At 37.8% G+C, this 18,931-nt stretch overlaps 1 long non-coding RNA gene across 2 annotated transcripts; it reads right to left on the reverse strand.

Moving 5' to 3' along the window:
* Nucleotides 1-129: 129 nt before the first annotated feature.
* Nucleotides 130-18,363, reverse strand: LOC113964720. 2 transcript variants are annotated; one of them, XR_003533273.1, is made up of 5 exons: nt 18,187-18,363; nt 4,393-4,441; nt 4,191-4,296; nt 3,130-3,230; nt 130-183 (listed from the first exon to the last, which is right to left on the reverse strand). It is a non-coding gene; the product is annotated as an uncharacterized LOC113964720 (long non-coding RNA). The 2 variants fall into 2 exon arrangements; XR_003533270.1 differs by lacking the exon at nt 18,187-18,363 and having other exon boundaries at nt 4,393-5,032.
* Nucleotides 18,364-18,931: the final 568 nt, after the last annotated feature.

Here is an 18,931-nt window from a genome sequence, read left to right on the forward strand (position 1 = left end):
TTCACACAGAGAATATTGCATTACAGACTTTAATGTCTCAATTTAAACAGATGCCTTATTAAGAAACACATTCTGAAGTCAGAGTTACAGATTAATACAATGTATTTACATTCATACCTATGTTCCTCTGGGTGTCAGCATCACATCTTCATTATAAGCTTTAGGGGTGGGGAGCTGAAACACCTTAAGGGTGAAATGAAAGGATTTGCAAGAACAGGCTAGAACAGTTCCTGCAAAAAAGGCTGTTTCAACTATAGGAATGCATATAAAATATATATCTCTGGAAGACCATGACATGCTTTAATATGTTTCTTTCTCCTATTTAGCTGCGGAATAAAAGGAACATTTAGCGTGCTCTCACTTCTCTCAGAGCCTAGAAAACACTAAGTATTCTGATCGACTGGGGCAAGCAAGCATTGGGTAATTAGGAAATTTACTGTCAAGGGACAGTCATGAAAAAATTAGTTGTTAGGCTATCATTGCACCATGTCCTTGCAATTTACAACACTACTCTTGCTTATACAGCCAGTCATTTATAGTTTAGCTTTAGTAATTGGAAAAAACCCATCAAATCACACTATTTCTGTCCCAGAGCTCCAAAACTAATTTATATTGCCCAGTGTTACTTTGATGACAGAACATTTCACTGTTTTTAACTTGTGTATTTAAAAGCTTTTGATAAGCAATTATTTGGATCTCACTTGTGTTGCAGGTGGGACTTCTACAAACTCACCTGTATTTTAAGCAGGTTAGTATCAGTGGGAATATGAAAAGAAAAAATCTGAATCTTTTCTCTAGGCCAAGGCCTCAATAAGGTACCTGAAAATACCAGTTTTTCAAGAACCTTAACATCTCCTCTAAAACAAAACAGTCATAACTGAATGGAGCAAAGAAGTTGTTTATTATCCAGGACTTTAAGATCCTGCTTCCCAAATGGGCACAAATCTGTCTTAAAGGACTCTAATTGCTGAGTCCCACTTCCTCTGAATCTGGACTGGGAGGGATGATTGCTTTCAGCTCTACAGCCTGCACCCAGTGTGCAACCAGTGTCCAATGGTACAGACTAATACAGTGTGGAATCCTTTTGAGAGTGGGTTGTACTTTCATTCCCACTGCTTAGGCTTTTCCTTATAGAAAACCTTCTCTGAGTGTCTGTCTGGAGACTTGAGTTGCGTTTTTTGTGAGTCCTGAGCAAATAAGTGCAGAAACCACAAGAATTTCCTGTGGTAATCTTTGGGAAAAAACTCCCCCACACAGTCTGCTCTCCGAAATCTTCAAGGACTTGGTTTTACCGCAAAGCCTTGTTAGGGATTCTCCTGCCTATCTTGCTGTAAATACTTCTTCTGCTTCTCATCAGTTTCTTCCACAGAAGACCAACTCGTGGTGACCACTGCTGTGTTCAGGAACTGCAATGGATGGTCCCAGTCTTCAGCTGTGTTGGAGTGCAAGCACGGTTAGAGTGGGTAAAGACCTGGGAACACAGATGTGTCCCACATGAGGGACGGAAAGTCATGCAGGCTGTGGTGGAGCTGCCTGCGTGAGTCCCTGTGTTGGGTTATCTCCAGGTGAGATATTCTCCCTCCTTTTCCAGTCTTATCATCTGTTACAACCTGAACTGTGTGTATCTTGGATTCCACTTGTTTTTCATACAGGACAGAAAAGGAGAATCTGAGGTATGTGTGTGTGTGTGTTTATACTTACATACATGCCTACATAAGTTCTTACTCACAAATATAAAGTACAATCACAGATGACATCAACAGATGAAATGTGTGTGAGAATGTACAGTTTCTTTTTCTCTAACCTTCCTGCTCCTTGCCATTCAGTTATTTGTTACACTACTTTCTAACCTGCAGTGTGTTTCTCAGGTATTTCCTCTACCTGTGAACAAACTAGCAACAGTTTAAATCAGAATAAGAAAGAAAAAACCTCAAGTACTTTTTACATCTCAAGCTTTTGAAAATTACAGGAAATCAGTGTGACAGAACAAAGAGTTCCCTTAGCACCTGTCACACTAAAGATCTAGTAAATTAGTTAAATTCTTGTGGTCCTTAAGCATTATTCCTACAACATTTTTTTTTTGAGTTGCTTGTCTAAAAAGCCCTAAAAATTCATGACTAGCTGTGCTGAATACTGAGAGTGGAGGGTCTTCATCAAAATAAAGAACAGCTTTTTATGGACATATGCAAAGTCTGGATACATGTCTGATAACCCTCTGGAATGCTAGTAGAGCTTCCAGTAAGCTATGGTTCAGGGTATTGGGCAGGAGGTTATATTTACAGCTTTATAACTCGGCTCTCAATGAATGTGTCTTATATGAATTTATCTAATCACTTTTGCATCTCTTTATTTTAATCTGTAATATCTTGTTTCCAAGGTTAGACAGTTTGAGTGGAAAAATTATTTTTTTCCCTTATGAAATATCTACCTGGAAGTTTTCTTCAGTGCCTTATAGTCCTTATGTCATAAAGAAAAGAAATAACTAGTCCCCATTCACTTTCCCTGTTCCATTCATTATCCTACTCGCTTATATTCCTCTATAAAGTTTTCTTTTTTCCAGCGAAGGATCCTAGCCTATTTGATTTCTACTGGTATCTTCATATATTGTTATTGTTACATTGTTTTCCTAGTATACTTTATTCTTTTTGGCTTGGGGGAGGGCAAGGGGGGGAAGGCAGAGAGGCAAAGGATGATCCAGATCTAGATGAAAACTACATTTCCACAGTGCCAGACGATGCTGTCTGTTTTGTTCCCTAGGCAGTATGTAACAATACACTTTCATTTAGTACAACATACTCCATAATGTGAAAAATTTCAAGATCTCTAAAATGTTTGTAGGAACAAATACTCTCTGTTCTCTAAATAGGCTTCAATTTTCAGTGGTAAGGGCACATAAAATATATGCAAAAAAATACATTGCATAGGAGTGCTTCTGTGTTTCTAGGTGCAAGTACCTGCCTTGGCTGTGCCCCAGCTCTGTAGCAGAACTCATCTGTTGGACACAGCTTTCATTTCCCTACCTCTGAGGAGATGAAAAGCCTGGCCACTGAGGGTAGAAGGGCCTTTTAGTGTGTCCCAGTCATGCTCCTGGGTGGCTGAGGATCAGGGACCCCAAATTCAGATACAAACCTCTCCTGGAAGCTCATCGTTTCTTTGGGAATATAATTTGTGCAGCTACCTCCAGATGGTGATTCATCACTCCAATCCTTTCAATTAGGCTGGTTTTACACCTGATTAAAGCAAGATGAGAAACGGAATGATGAGTTGTGTACGCTGGGTCCAGATGATTTTCAAAGGCATCAAACGAAATTTTTTAACGCCCCATTGCATTAATGCCTTAATTAACAGCAACAAACCAAAACATAAACCCACAAAGAAAATGACATTAATTTTTCTCCCTAGTTTACCAGTTTTTAGCAAGACACAGTTAGTTTTGGCAGGCAGTAAGCAGAGTTGCGCGTGAATTAGCTTTTTCATTGGTTTTTGTATTTTTCACAGAAACTTTGTGCCTGCTTCATCTACCCTGAAAATATGACCCTAGGAATGCCTATTATCTTTGTCTTATGCCTTTTCTTTGTCATAGGTTTGCTCTGAACTGCTTTCTGGAAAGCTTTGCATGGGTTTTGAGTCTGGACATAACTCCCTGAACTTCTATTTCCCTGCACTTCATTGTGCTGGGAGAGCCTTACACAGACCTTACTATTATTTGTTCTTCACAGGTTTCTTGTGGTTTTTAAGTCAGGAGAATCTGTCCAGGATATTCATCCATTCAAAGAATACTAGGAAATATACTTTAATTTTTTTTAAATCTATAGCAATATCATTATTAGTAGTGCCAGCACTGAACTCAGCTCAAAGATACTTCACTGAAACCAAAAGTATCTCTTTCCCAAAAGTTTTTCCCAGAGAACATGAAGAGATCTGACTATAATAAGGAGAGGAGATTCCTGCTCTCTGCTCACGGAGTGGTAGATAAGTGGTGGAGCTTGGGCAAACAAGCATTTTAAATATTTGTTAAGTTCACACTTGACTCTTACAGAGAATGAAAATGAATTGCCTTTTCCTACTGTGAGGACTAGGCTGCATTAAAAAATGTCCTGGTAGACACACTTGTGCCAAATTCAGTTTCAGAGGAATAGAGTTAGTGAGTGCTGGAAACTTGGGTCAAAGTCTATGTGCAAGACCCTCACCAGGTACGATTGAATCCCATTCCACTGGAGTGTTTCATCAGACATCTTCTCCCCACAAAGACATACAGTAGGAACTCAGGGTGTGGTACCTCTCAAGCTCCTTCCTCTTCGGAAAGGTAAATAACAATATTTTAAACATTAGTTTAAATCAGAATGTCAAGATATACATTTATTTCTCATGTTCCTTAGACCAAGAACCCACCAGCTTTCCTCAGTGGGCCTTCTGGATCCAGTGGTCTGGCTGGGGGGCTCTGTAAAATCAGGTCATATAGAACCTGCTTAAGTCACTTGGAAAAGGTGGGTTAAACCTTTGACTTCTTCTGAGCTTAAGTGTCCTGCTTGGTGCTCACAGTTTGAAAAGCAGGTGCTTAAAAAGCCCTTCTTTCAAATGGCAGAGAAAACAGATGAATCACTTAAATTTCAAGTGCAGTTCCAATGACAGTTCATGTCCCTGCATAAAGTGTATAAAAAATGAAGAGGTAGGAGGTAAGTCCTTGAATGAAATCCAGGTTTTTCATCTCACAGTGAAACTCTAAATATTCAGATTTTCACTATGAAAAGGGACACTGGCATGGCCAACTCTGAATCTGGAGGAAAACTTTGTGAGTTAAAAATTCACTTGTATTTGGTATGTAGCCTGCTGGGTTAGTTACACTCTAGAAAGTCTAACATTTCCTTTGGTGAAACAAATGGAGAAGCATCTTTTTGGCTAATTTTGACAGAACTAATGTGTAAGATGGCATCTACAGTCTATGGTCCTCAGTGTCTCTGTTGCCCAAAGCAGAGGTTCTCAGCTTCCAGAAAACTGAAAGGTGCAAGGATTTTAGGTACAACAAGTGACAGGTGAATTTGGGCTTCCAGCTCCTCATGCAGCTACTTTGTTTTTTGGCCACATGCCTGATGCTTCAGTTATGTGCAATTAATAAATGAACCTAGCTGTGGCATTTTAAGCAATAGGCTGGACTCTTATTTAGAGTGGGGGATATTGGAAATACGTCCAGCTTAATTAGGAAGGAATGGAAAAGAGGAAAGCCACCCTAGATCTACCACATGGGAGACAGCCGTGGCATACAGACAAGTGGGGGATCAAAGGCCTGTTGCACAATGTAATGAGTAAATAGATGACAAATTCAACATTAGCTCTGGTGGACCTTTAGAGGGGAAGGCAGGCAATACAAGGAACACTGTGTATTTGAAATGACCTTTTGTTGAAAATGTCAGTTAGAAGACTGTACTGAATTTATAAAGAGGGTAAGAAATTACTGGGCTGAATAATGAAAGGTTTAATTCTCAGGAAAGAACCAGAGTGAAGATACAGGGAGGCTTGGCACCTGGAATTACACATCCTTTAAAACTTTGCTGAGTAAATAATGGCCAGTGAAGTGCCAGCGTTGTTAGTGCTGTGAAAAAATAAAAGCATCTGATGACATGGATATGGCTAACAATAATGAAGGAAATCTGTGGCGAATTAGCAGAGCTAATAAAGAAGAGGCCTTGCAGAGGCGGCTCCCGGACCTTGTCCTAAGTCACCACTGCCTGCAGCAGCTCCCCCTCATACACACTCCAGCCCTGGAAGGGGGTGTCTATGGGGCCCTGGCAGTCGTGCACTTCAGAAGAGATATACTAAACCTTCTCCATAGAGAAACAGGAAGGCATTAAACCATCTCCAAATTGATTTTTGTTTTGTTTTGTTCTGCAGTTTATTTTTCAATTATGTTTTTGATCTTTCAGCTTGACTGGGTAAAATAACTTCTGATCAAAGCTAATTAAACAGATATTTAGAATTCAGTAGCATCTCCCTTCTGAGAGCCTCAAAGTATTTTGCAAACACTAGTGAATGAAATCTCAAACTGTTGCTGCAAGAAAGCTTGTAGAAGCATACCATTGTCCTGAGGGTAAAGGTAGGGAGATAAAGACGAGGTATTCTTGAAAGTAGAGCTCTAAAATACTGATTTCGTACCTTTGCAGTTAAGTAGCAGTTAGCTTTTTAGTTTTCTTCTCGTTTCTCAGCTATGGCTTGTTGCCTCTGAGTGGCATCTTTGTAGCAGGTCTGGAATCTTTTTGCAATGTGAAAAACTCTGAAGCAGCAGCTATGATCTCTGAAACTTGACTAAATAAACAAATACATTGCTGTTGGAGTCCGAAAATTCGGATACCAGAAAAAGAAACTCCTGGGTTTAAACAGAAATCTTTGGTAAAAAAATCTGCCAAGATACAGAGACACTGTGCTGTGATGTTATCAAGCCTCTGCGTAAAATCCATTGTTGTTTTCCCCCTCCCTGTGTATCCTGTGTATTCTGTAAACATTGGATATCTCTCCCCCAGGTAAATCCCCAAAAATGTAATCTTAAAATAAGTGTTTTTTCCCCATGATGTAAGTGCTAAACCCAAAAGGTGTAACTTGGGTTTTTCCCTTACCTCATCCTTGTAAAACCCCCTGTTTGTAATAGCTCAGCCCCCCTATGAATAGGTAGACCCCAGACCCTTAAAATATCAGCCTGTATGTCCAATAAACCATTCCAGTTTTCTACCTCCACCTGAGATCGTCTTAATGTTATCGACCTGCTATACATTGCTAAAATATATATTAAGGATAGGGAGTGGGACACTGTGACTTGCAGGATGAGAAAGTGTCTGGAGGCTTTTTAAAACCAAGAGCACTTTGCACTCTAGTAATCCCTCTTACTAATGCATCCTTACTCCTCTGAAATGCTCTTACTGATTGGGACTGTCCTTTGAAAACAAAGCAAATACAACCCATTTTCTTTATTAATTAACTGAAACAGTAACAGTTTGTAGGATTTCAAGGCTTAAGGGTGTCATATTCATTGCTACTGACTTGGATGTAAGCAATTGTCTTAGCTCTTAGGTAAGGGAAAGTTTCATTAGACTCATTCCTTTTCTAATAAGCCAGGCCATGGGGGAAGCATACCTTAAAAGTTGTACTTGAGGGGTTTCTGTATTTTTCTATGGATGTTTTAATTTAACTGTACTTTCAATGTAATATCTGCTTTCATTTAAAATACATTTCAAACAGGGAGACTTTGTAAGGCAGAGACAGGACCTCTAGCTTGAAGTGACCAGTGTAGTTCAACTTTACAAACTATTGATTCTTAAACTTAATAATTTTGCCACTGGAATTCCTACCAGATACTTTTTGAATGTTCACATTCACCTTCTTTCAGTTTTGGCCTGTGGCATGAGGCTGAATAGTTCCAGGAGGAGGCATGTTCAGACTGTATTTCAAGGATTTAGAAAGGATGATGGTGGTCTAAAAACATTATTTGTAATGCAAATACCTTGGTAAAACCACAAACAAGGCAAAGACAGAACATTGTGTCAAATTCTCCCTGTTGTTTTCTGGGAGAATTTGAAAATTCTCTGTAAAAAAAGGGGCGTTAGAATATGAAATGCCATTTCTTGCTCTTGAAATGGGAAAATACATGGAAATTAGATAGAGATTTGTTAACAACACCCACAATTTTAAGCTAATGTTTTGCTACAACTTGAGGAAAAAATCCCAATGGAAGTGATTTTTATTCTACAGTAATTATTTTTCTTGTATGGAGTAGAAATCACTTAAAAATCTGTTGTCTACTAAGGCACATTTGACTCCCAGTTTGTCAGGGTTATTAGGCCTATTGCTGGTTAGCTGTCAGTGAGCCTCTACCCCTGTTGTATAGCTTGTATTGCAGAAAAGGCAGTTGCAATGGTTTTATTTTCAGTTTTAGTCCTTCACCAATCTACTGCTCCAGTCTAGTAGTGTTGCAGGTCAACTGAGAACTTCTTCCTTAAGTAACCATGTACTTTAGTAGAAGTTAGTGATAAGCACTGCTAGTGCCTCCTAGAGGAACACTTTGCTCTGCACTGCAGAAACAGACTAAATTTAAAATGGATTCATCCTGCAGGAAACAGAAAACCAGTGATGGATGAAAAAGAATAAAGTTTTTTAAAATAAGTCAGTTTTTCTAAGGCTGATGTCTTTGATTACTCACCTTATATGCAGCCATCTGGTTTAAAATCCCCTTAGCCTATCTGCAGTCATATGGTTTGAGGTCATCTTTTACAGTTTGCAGGTTTTCCTTTGAAAAGATCTCTAGTTAACTGGCACCTGCTGTTCATTAGCTTTATGGCAGCATTCTTGATTTAGTCTCCAATTCAAGCCAATACATAAGAACAGGTTGCTCTTCATAGCTGCAAACTGTCTTTCTGAAATCTGCCGCACTGCCTACTTGATGATTCTAGGATAAGGGAACTGTGCTAGAGATCCCACTACTAGATCCGATATCCCTGCAGAACACAAGAAAATGTGGCACAAGGACTGACTTGAGGGTCCCAGGCAACCTAGCCATCTAAAATATGGTGTTGTCACTGGGTAAGTGTAACAGCCAGCTGCTGACAGCAGTGTCAGTGCCTGTTATACTTCCCACAATCTTGGCACCAGCTTGCTTAGAGCTTCTTTAAACATGTCTTCATTGAGGCCCTGTGCAAGAGGTAGATGAACCCTGGGTAAATTGCTTAGTTGAATCAATGTCTTCATGTTCTGTACTTGACAAATTCAAATGCCTAAAGAAATTAGATGACTCATCATGTAATTTGTTTTTGCAAAGTGTCATTAATCTCTGCCACTTCTTCATATGGTGTGCATGTTTTATTTTGGAGCTAGAATGAAGCAAGAAAACAGAAGTAAAAGGACTATGTATGCACTATCAATGGAGTAAGTTTTTCCGCAAACATGTGGAAATGTGACTTTTTATATCTGGTGCCACTATTGTATTGAAATAATAAATCTAGAGGCTGTGAAAACAGCTGTGGGGAGAACTTGCTGAGACTGAGCTGTTAATAGTGAGGAATTAATACACCAATCATCTCAGTGCAGAAATCAGAGGATGATATTTTTATGGTCTTTATTATGAAAGTGAGGCTGTTGGATTGTCCTAATCCATTCTGGTCTTAAAATGTTGAAATAAGTTTAATGATAAGTTAACAAATATTCGGGTATCTTTCCCAAGAAATCTACTGAACAGTGATAACTCTGTTCTTCTTAATGCGTAAATTAATACGATCCAAAAGAAATCTTCCTACCTTTATAAATGTGAAGGTACATGCTAGAAGCTTTCATCAGTTCAGGTTAAGACCAGAGCATCAGAAATGTATGAAATATAACACAAAGATTGAGTCAGAAATCAGAGTACAAGTGAACAGCCTGAGCTGTGAAATAGCTTTATAAAAATTCTGCTTGAACTGAGAAACATTGATAGAATAATTAATTGATAAAAATTTCCATACAGAGAGAAAGAATAATTAAGATTGTGGAATAATTTATGTTAAAATTAGTTTATCCAGGTCTAGCAGTGACATGATCCATTTAATTCATCATTTAATTTCCTGGAAATTTTAGCCTCATTTGAGTCAACTATGATTAACCTTATTTAGTTTTGCATTGATTATGGTTACTGCGTCTCTAATAATCCATAGCTTTGGCTACTTGTGTATTTTTCTTGCTTCCAAAATATTTAATGTAGGTATCAAGGAATTACAAAAGTTGGAGGAGGTAAAACGCAAGGGAATAATAAACATCACCTTAAATTCATGTCTACCAGTGTTCATGTTTAAATTTCCACAAGTGAAAGGATAAGACATCATCTTAGACATCAATTCAACCATTAGGATGAAAATTTGTGTAAATAAAATTGTAAAAGATAAATGAAAGCATAATTACTGATTTTGCTGGAAGAATTTCTTTGGGACAAATTTAGAAGTAAGTATTTAATGATGGGCTCTAGAGGTGTTCTGAAGTTTTCAAGACTATGTTTAAAATTTAACTTTGTTTGAGCAGAAATTCTTGTTTCATACAAACATCTATGATGTCTAGATATCATTTTAGTATATATATATATAACCATAATCTAGTGGTTTAAGAATTATTTTCAAACAGGTGCCTTTACTTTCTAGTGCTTCTAGTGCTTCTTGTTTACTTAGATTTTCTTTCTTAGTGGGTCCTCTCAAAATTTATTTAAGTTCGTCTGATCCAGACTGTTTGCCAGATTTTCTGTCTGTAGAGCAGTGGTTACAGAGCCACCAGGAGTTACCAACTCCTTGATTTGTGGTATTGGTACAGGGAGGAGCAGTGTGGGGTGGTGTGATACCAAGACTGTGATTAAGGTGTTAACTGGCAAATGTATAAATAAGTATCATGAATCTTTATGCAGCAGGTAGGATATTTGGAAGGAAAACACGTTTCAGATGTCATCTGATGGTTCTTTTTTTTTTCCCTCTAAGCAAGATGAAAACCAGGGAGAACTGTAAAGAAACGGATTAATTGCAAGTTATATGAATGGTATTAGGCTGATCTCCATTTTACATACATCATTATACAAGCTATGAATAACCTATAATAAGGTGACAAAATAAAAGGCAGTCTGGAGATATTTTCCTCTCTATGACTGTTTCTTTAAAATTCTTACTATAATGTTGAATTATTCTGATCTAGATTTTATTTATCCTAATGAACTTAGAAGAGAATGAATAAAAAATACCCATTATGCCTCAGCCTTTTTTCCCTCAAACTAAAAGGGAGTGGAAATGCAATAAATACAGGGTAGGAATTTCCCAAAGACAGTCTCAGCTGTAGAATGGCATTAGACATAAAATATCCTTCTTATGATGGGGGTCCCAGAGGTGGATGCAGCACTCCAGGTGGCATCTCTTACATTCAAACCACAGTTGAATGAATATCTACAGGACAAACACGCTTTTATGAGATTTCTAAGGTTCTGATATTTATTGTGCTTAGTAGTCCACTTTTATGAAATGTGACTGTGTCATGGTTTCAGACTTAAATCTCAGGCTTTGACTGGGATTCTGAAGTGGCATGGACCCCTTACCTTCAGAAGCTTTCCCATACAAAAGTAATTGAATCTAATGCACTCCACAGAATGATTTGCATTTAGCAGTACAGGACAGTGCTGGAACAGCAAAAGCTTTTATTGAAAAAGGGTAAAAGGTGATAATTTAGTATATTTTCCATCATACTTTTTGCTTCAAATGTTCTTTCAGAAAGCTTCACTATTTTTTAAAATGGAAGGAAATATTTCTTCCTATTTCTTCCTGCTGATCCTTGGGTTGTTTTTCATGAAATTTTATTGGGAAAGAAAAAATTTAAGAAAGAAAAAAAAGGGAAAAGTAACAATTTTTTTCTTTGGTTTGAAGGAGGGTGTTATTTTGTTTATTCAGGTTTTTGTTTTGTTTGTTTTAAATAAAAGTTAAAATTTTGAGGGGGCTAAAAGTTCCTGTTATTTTCTCTGAATGAACTCTCTGTTCTTTTACAAGCTCTACAAGATCCAAAACTGTTTCATCTGTAGCTTGGCAAATGATTTGGTCTCATGTAGCAACTTGCTTCTTCATGAGTTGAAATTATATTACTGTAACTCAGGTTTTGATAAACACTTTCATAACAAAAAATCTCTATTTACCTCATAACAGTCACAGGAACATCTGAGCAGTAGTTGCCAAAAGGAAAAAACACTGCGGATCTCTTCTTCTTACAGACTTGAACTCTGGATTTTCCATAACCGAATGGATTTTCCATAACCAAATGGATTTTCAATAACCAATTAAATTGATGCAAAATGTCAGAGACTGACATCTTCCATGTTTAGTTATTTTCTTCTGTAATTATCAGGAATAAAATATTTCCATCCAGTAACTGTCTTATACCCTGAAAGTTACACATGTGAACCTTCTGAAGATATGGGGGGGTCCTCTGTGTTTGTCTAATTTATCTCCTCTGTAGGAGAACAAATGATCAAGTTCTGTTTGTCTGAAAACGCATTTTAAAAGATGTTACCACTGAAGGAATATAGTCTTGTGTTTTCTTTTTCTTAGAAAAATCAATGACAAGCCAGTTAAGATCTAATTTTTAAATTACGCCAAAGCTTTTTGGATCTAAAGGACTGGATTTAAAATATTTGTATATATTTAGGCCTATCATTTTGCTGTCTCCTTTTACATTAGTTGAAAGATGGCATCACTTGATATTTCACTGCTTTTTTGCTACAAAGGAGAGAGCTAGGAGATTTTTCTGGAGAGGTAGATTTTGCAATAAAGATCAATCTTTCTTTAAAGACCAGAAACAGAGTCAAAACATGAAACCCATCTGTTTCTTTTGAATAATTCTGGTTCAGTGAGTAGCTAATACCTATTAAATAACTCTCAAGAGGATGTAGTATAGATAATTTCCTACAAATGGCAACTTTGGAAAGGAATGTGGCTGCAGTGGAATATGGTAATACTTTAGACAGCTGTAGGAATATCTGCTGTGGTGGACTTCTGCCAATGTATCTTAACCCAAATTTGCAAAAACACACTTTGTTCCAGTGTTGATCCTGTTAGATTGCCTGAGCTGTGTTAACGTCAATTCTCTTAAGGGTCACGGGAGAAAGATGGTAGCATTTACTTCTCTTCTGTATGAGCTTTTGGGTGTCTTGCCTCAGAAACTACAGCTTCTTCCATTTGACAAATGAGGAAGTATAGGTCCTTGACTGTTCCTAATGTCTCAGCTGAAAGTGAGATACAGTACTGGGAGTAAAAACAGGAATACACATCCTGTTTCTCCACTTTCACTTAGTGAGGTTTTGTGCAAATTCACTTCGGATAAATGCTGTCTCTGTAGAGAAGAACTGAGTATATGAAGAAAAAAGCATTTTTGCTCTCTCCTATCTATTGCATTCTCAAGAAAACATCTATTTGTAACAATATATTTTTGTATAAAGAAACAGTAAGTACAAAAATATAAACCTCTAAAAATCTGGAGGTTTTAACCTCCTCTCCTCCAAATGGATGTGTTAATCTTATTTCTACCCCTTTATGGGTCTATTTTATGATAATTTACTTAATTCATGTAACATAAATTATGTAACATAATGCTGTATTTGGTAACTAGTACAGTTGTACTCTCCAGTAGTACAGTACATATTAAAAGTATATGTGAAAAATCCATAGACGACTTAGAATTTGAAGCTCCATCTTCAAAAGCAATGAGGAAGCCAAATCCTGGATGGAAAATTAATGGCACATTTTCCCACATTTTCTCTTCCTTCAAGATGGCTTAGGTATTTTTTGAGACTAAAGATCCTACTGGTGCTACTCTTATTTTCTCATTTAAACTTTACTGATAGAATTTACTAAGGTTTTGCCTTTTTCCCCCCCCAATTAATCATATTTTTTATAGCAGAAGCAAATATAATTTCTTTACAGTGAGGTATTGGGTTTGACTTGGACGGTGCTGTGTTTTGGATTGGTGACCAAAACAGTGTTGATAGCAAACTGATGTTTTAGGTATTGCTGATCAGTGCTTACACAGCAGCAAGGCCTTTTGGGTTCCTTATGCTGCCCTGCCATCAAGGAGGATGAGGGTGCACAAGAAGATGGGAGAAGGCACAGCCAGGATAGTTGACCCCACTGACCAAAGGGATTTTCCATACCATATGGCATCATGCTCAGTGATAAAATACTCAAGGAAAGAAGGACAAAGAGGAAACATTCAGAGTGATGGTGTTTTTCTTCCCAAGTCACTGTTACATGTGATGAAGCTCTGCTTTCCTGCCTATGGGAAGAGGTGATTGAATTCCTTGTTTTGCTTTGCTTCTGTGTCCAAATTTTGCTTTATCTATTAAACTCTCTGTATCTCAACCCGCAAGTTTTCATACTTTTACCTTTTCATTCTCTCTCCTATGTCACTGTTGGGGGAGTGAGTGAGCGGTTGTGTGGGGCTGAGCTGCCACCTGGGGTTCACCCACACAACCGACTACTTAGAACAGAACAGGACTGACATATGTAACCAGCAGAGGTCTTTATTGCAAGCAAAACTCTGTGGAAGAATAATTTCCTAAGGTAAATTATGCTGCTGCAGGTCTAAATATTGCAGGGTGTTGAGAGCACATCTCTGCAAAACTCTGACAAATTCTCTGGCTCTTTTTTGGCATTCTGAGTCAGAAGAGTTTCTGTTCTCCAAAAAGCCTTTGATGTGCAGTTGGAGAAATAAATAGACAAAAAGCTGAATACAATTTCACTGCAACATGACTAAAACAGTGACAGAGGCACTTCACAGCTCGCAAGTGACCCGTATTATTTTGAAAGCATGACACTGGAGTTCATTCTGACTTTGCATTCTTGCAAAAGCTGAAAGAAAAGGAGGAAATTTCCCTCAAGCAGTTTTGATCTGCTTGAGCAAACCAAGTGACAGAAAGCTCTGTGATGAAAGGTGAAGTTGTCAAAGATAATTCAAGAAGTTCAGGGAGAAGTAGAGAAAATAATGAACTGACTAGGATGACAGCATTCATGGAAGGATAGAGGGGCCATCATGAACGAACTAGACCCCTTTCAGCTTCTCTCCTTTTCATGAAGATTATATATTTAACACTTCAGAACTCTTCATATTTGAAAAACTAAGTTATCTCTTCATTAAGAAATCTCTGTCTCACAGAGCAGCTGCTAGCATCCTAGCACATGCAGACAGGTTGATTTATTTTTCCACTTCTCTTTTGCAACCTGTGCTGTCTTTGCCAAGACAATGGTTATTTTTGCTGAAGTGGGTTTTTTTGTGAAACCTATTTACAATTGAGGGGGACTAGATAATGTAAAGGGTATTAGCTCATCACAAAAAATAGTTTAAGTGTCCCCTGGCTACTTTACTGCTACAGCATGTTAGATCTTGATGCTCTTTCAGGATGCAGTTCCCTGAATCATTTTTGTTTGTATCACTTCTGACTGCAGGGCAATGGCTATTGCTACCAACTTCACTCTGTTAACTTCAGGTTTCTTTCATGGCTTATGGTTTCTTCTACATGGAGCAAACTGGAGTTTTTTCCCTAGGTTCTTCTGGTCTTGTTTGACTCAGTGAGCCAAGTATTTCATGTGTTTATGCACAGCTCATATCAGGCTACAGGCAGCGTGGCTCTGACTCTCTAGGCAATCTGAATTTGGATCACTGTGCTTGTTCTCCACTTGTGAACGCCACACTTTTAGATCTCTTCTTGAAAATGAAATCAACTTTCCTAAGTACTAGTATTTGTCCTTCCTTCCTTCTGTGCTCTTTTATTCCCTACTGTTGTGGATTGATAGAGTGGTGTAACTTTTTCTGCATGTGGACCACGTGTTGTAAGCAAGGAATTGTTTGCTGGAGTACTACCTAAAACCAGCTACCAATTGGAGCATAGTAAAGCAGAATGACTGGACATGCATCTATGGCCAATGTCATACCACATATGAGAGAATGTGGGCAGCTACTGCATAGACACAAGGTGGTGATGTCAGTTCCTTATGATCTAGAGGACACTACAAGATTATCACCTGTAAGTCACTTGTCTAGAAGATTCAAACCAGCAAGTAAAGATCACAATGGATTAAGACACTGTACTCTGAGCTTTGGTATATGTGAATGCAAGAAAGGACTGACTCATATGGGAACACTCTTGCTGTATTAGGGAGATACACTGCACTGACAAGCCTGTCCACAGGGAAAGGACCCATCTCAGCAGGAAACATTTCCCTATCTCCTGTTGCACAATTGCTTGGGAAGGAAAGGAAGTTTGGTTTTACCTTTGCAGCACCAGCTGGGATAAGATCCCAGTAGTAACACACAGGTAAGAGACATGGGAATAGGTACTGGTTGGGAAGTAGTGTCTCCTCAGTTTGGAGTTGCCAGGTCTTCAAATGTCACTTCCCAATGACTCAAGACTGACTTCAAGCATCAAAGCTGGAGTGATTGCCAAGTGGGAACATAGACCTGTACACTGAAATCCCACTTGTGCCAAAAGAATTTGTCTCTTTAAGATCATTTAGTAGTGAGAAGAAATGTGAATGCAAACAGACTTAAAAGCACAATACATTATCTTTATCTGTTGTGCCTAAACAAAACAAATCTAATGAGAAATAATAATAATAATAATAATAAAAGGAGCTGAAACATATCTCCCCGAAATACAGATATTTATCTCTGGCTGGGTAAGAGACTAATTAGTAACTATTCACTCTGGCTTCTGCAACTTTAGTCGCTTTTTTTTTTGGCTGCACTATTAGGTTTGTTTTTTCTACTCTCTTTCAAAATCTTTAGTTACTCAACTACTAGAGATGGAGAGGACTGTGGTTACCAACCTTTGTCCCCATGATATCTACCTTCACATAATCAAAATGTTCTTTCCCTGTTCCATTTATCATCTTAAATAATATTTATAATTTTCTACCTCCTGAAAAAAAGTACTGATTTTGAACTGTTTCTGTTTGAAATATTTCAGATTTACTGCAATCTTTTACAAATAAAATCAATAGAGGGTTTTTGCAAGAAAAGTAGTTTCCTTGCAGAACACTATTTTAATTATATGGGGAAAAGTAAATTAATACACAAGAAAATTCATCTATGAAGTTCTTTTTGAACAATTTAAATTTTTATTATACTATTTGTTAGAACAGGAGTTACAGTGGCTGGGAAAGCAATAAAGAACACTATGAATATATCTGCCACGGTGATAATGATGGTGTAAGCACTTAGATTCAATCTGACATGACTAGGTAGAGAAAGAGCTTTTTACTTTAATCAACATGGCAAAAAGGAAATGGAGAACTTATTGTTTTCTGATAGCCTTTGATTTAAGTAGATGTAATAAATTTTTCAATGAAAGAGAAAAAAAAATACTTCATCTCTTACCAACATGACACGTCTGTTAATATGTCGGATTCAGATGCGTCTTTTAGAAGGGAATACATTACCCCCTTTAATGGAGATTCCATTATTGTTCCTTGGTTAATTACTGTAATTGTTTGATTTTTCCTCTGTAAGAGATACAAATTTTTCATCCGTGGAGCTTTCAGAGGTCAGGCAAAATAATGACTTGTCTGCAAAATAGGCTAGGGATTTCTTTCAGTAGGCATTTCATTGGCTTTAAATCAAGTGCTGTCATGGCTGAGTGTACAAAATTATACTGTGCTTACCTTGAACTGCAAAATACTAATGCTTTTAAAACCAATGGCCACGGTAAGAGATTGTGAAACTCCTGTCTGTAAAAGAGATTAATAGAAGCAGCAAGCCCCTTACATTCTGACAAATAAAATAATGTGCCAAAATGAGGTGAAGATACAGCTTTACGCTTCTGTTTTGAGAAATTTTGGACCTTCCCTGAACTGCAATTCTGCCTTTGGCACCAACATGAAAGCTGTTTGCATTAATATAATAATTTATTACATTCACAAAATCTCTGTAAATAAAAGCTGTGGCTATCGTTACTTGTAAGAAGATTCTGATTCTATAATTCAACATTCTTTTGCTCTTCCAGTATTTGAATCAGTAATTATTTATATTTTTTAGAGGTTTCCTTTCACCATTATGGATTTGAACCTCATCAGTGCTGTAGATGACAACACTATTTCTGTGTTTTGTTTCTGTTCCATTGTGTACTAAAGACAAGGATGTGAAGTTCTTATTTCCCCTATAAGCCACTATCCCTTCATGTCCATTTGTTAGTGGGAAATAGTCATTGTCCTTAGTGCTTTGATCGTATTGATCCCATTACTTGGGCTGTTTGTTTGTCCTTCCCCAAAATGTATTTTTTTTTACTTCTCAACTTCTGTCTCTGAGGCTTTCGTACTGCTTTATTGAATGGCTAACTTTGCTTCTGAAGTGGCAAAATAGCATAATAATGATGGAACATTATCTATCTATCTATCTATCTATCCTTTTCTTTCTTAATCTGACAAGTGATACATATTGGTGATTTAAATGCTAATGTCTCATCAAACACATTTGAACCTCCTGATCAAATTTTTTAGGTGGCTATTGTTAATCTTCCTATTTTGTCCACATGTGCAAACAGCTCTTTGGAACTTCATCCCATGTCACAAATATGCACAAACTGCTGCCGGCCAAGAATATGTGGTTTAAAATCTCAGTCAGTTTTGTGGAGACAAAGTTCTGAGATGATTAGTGAAATGTCAGACTCACCCACTGTTTCTTTTCAGTTGTTTTCAGGCTAGGTAGAGCTCACTCCCTTTAGATGAGGCAAGAGGAGTGCCCTCTGTAACATGCTCCCTTGAGAACCTCTGTTTAGACCAGAATCTGCATGGGTGTATGTTCCTCTGGCTCTTCCAATTCCTCCCTGCAGCAGCACAGACACTTGTGACCTTTTTAAGGGACCTAAAGCCATATTGGTGTAATAGCTCAATTCTTTTATAGAAAACTTATGCAACCAGCAGAGAACTATAGTTGGGAAAGACATTTTTCCTAGAACAAAAGGGTACTGAACAACAGGCATCTGTATACAGATCCAAAGGTCATGGGCTGCAAAACTAAGGACAGACTTAATCTAGTTGTGAATCAGCATGAAAGACACGCAGTCCTTGTCAGTTGTTTCTCTTGTCCTGATGGGTTGTCAGTTTATCATTTCCTCATATCTTAAAGAAAGGGTCTACTTGCATTTCTCCTCCCTGTTGTTTGCTGCTGCCTGCTCAGCCTTGGGGGTGGGTTGGATTGTGGTAATTGTGGTTTTGGTAACTGTTGCAGTCTGAAATAGGAATACCAGCAGAAAAGGAGCTGCCTTGGGCCACAGGGGATGGGGAAAAACCCACCATCTAAAAGACTAGACAAGATCATTGACATTCATTCATGTGGACTGTCCTGTCTCCCCCAGCAGGATATGGAGAGACTCTGCTGTGATGCTATCAATTCATGCAAAAGCCCCATTGTTTTC

Source organism: Neopelma chrysocephalum, unplaced genomic scaffold (assembly GCF_003984885.1).
Source record: "Neopelma chrysocephalum unplaced genomic scaffold, ASM398488v2 Primary Assembly neopelma1_22, whole genome shotgun sequence".
NCBI lineage: Eukaryota > Metazoa > Chordata > Aves > Passeriformes > Pipridae > Neopelma > Neopelma chrysocephalum.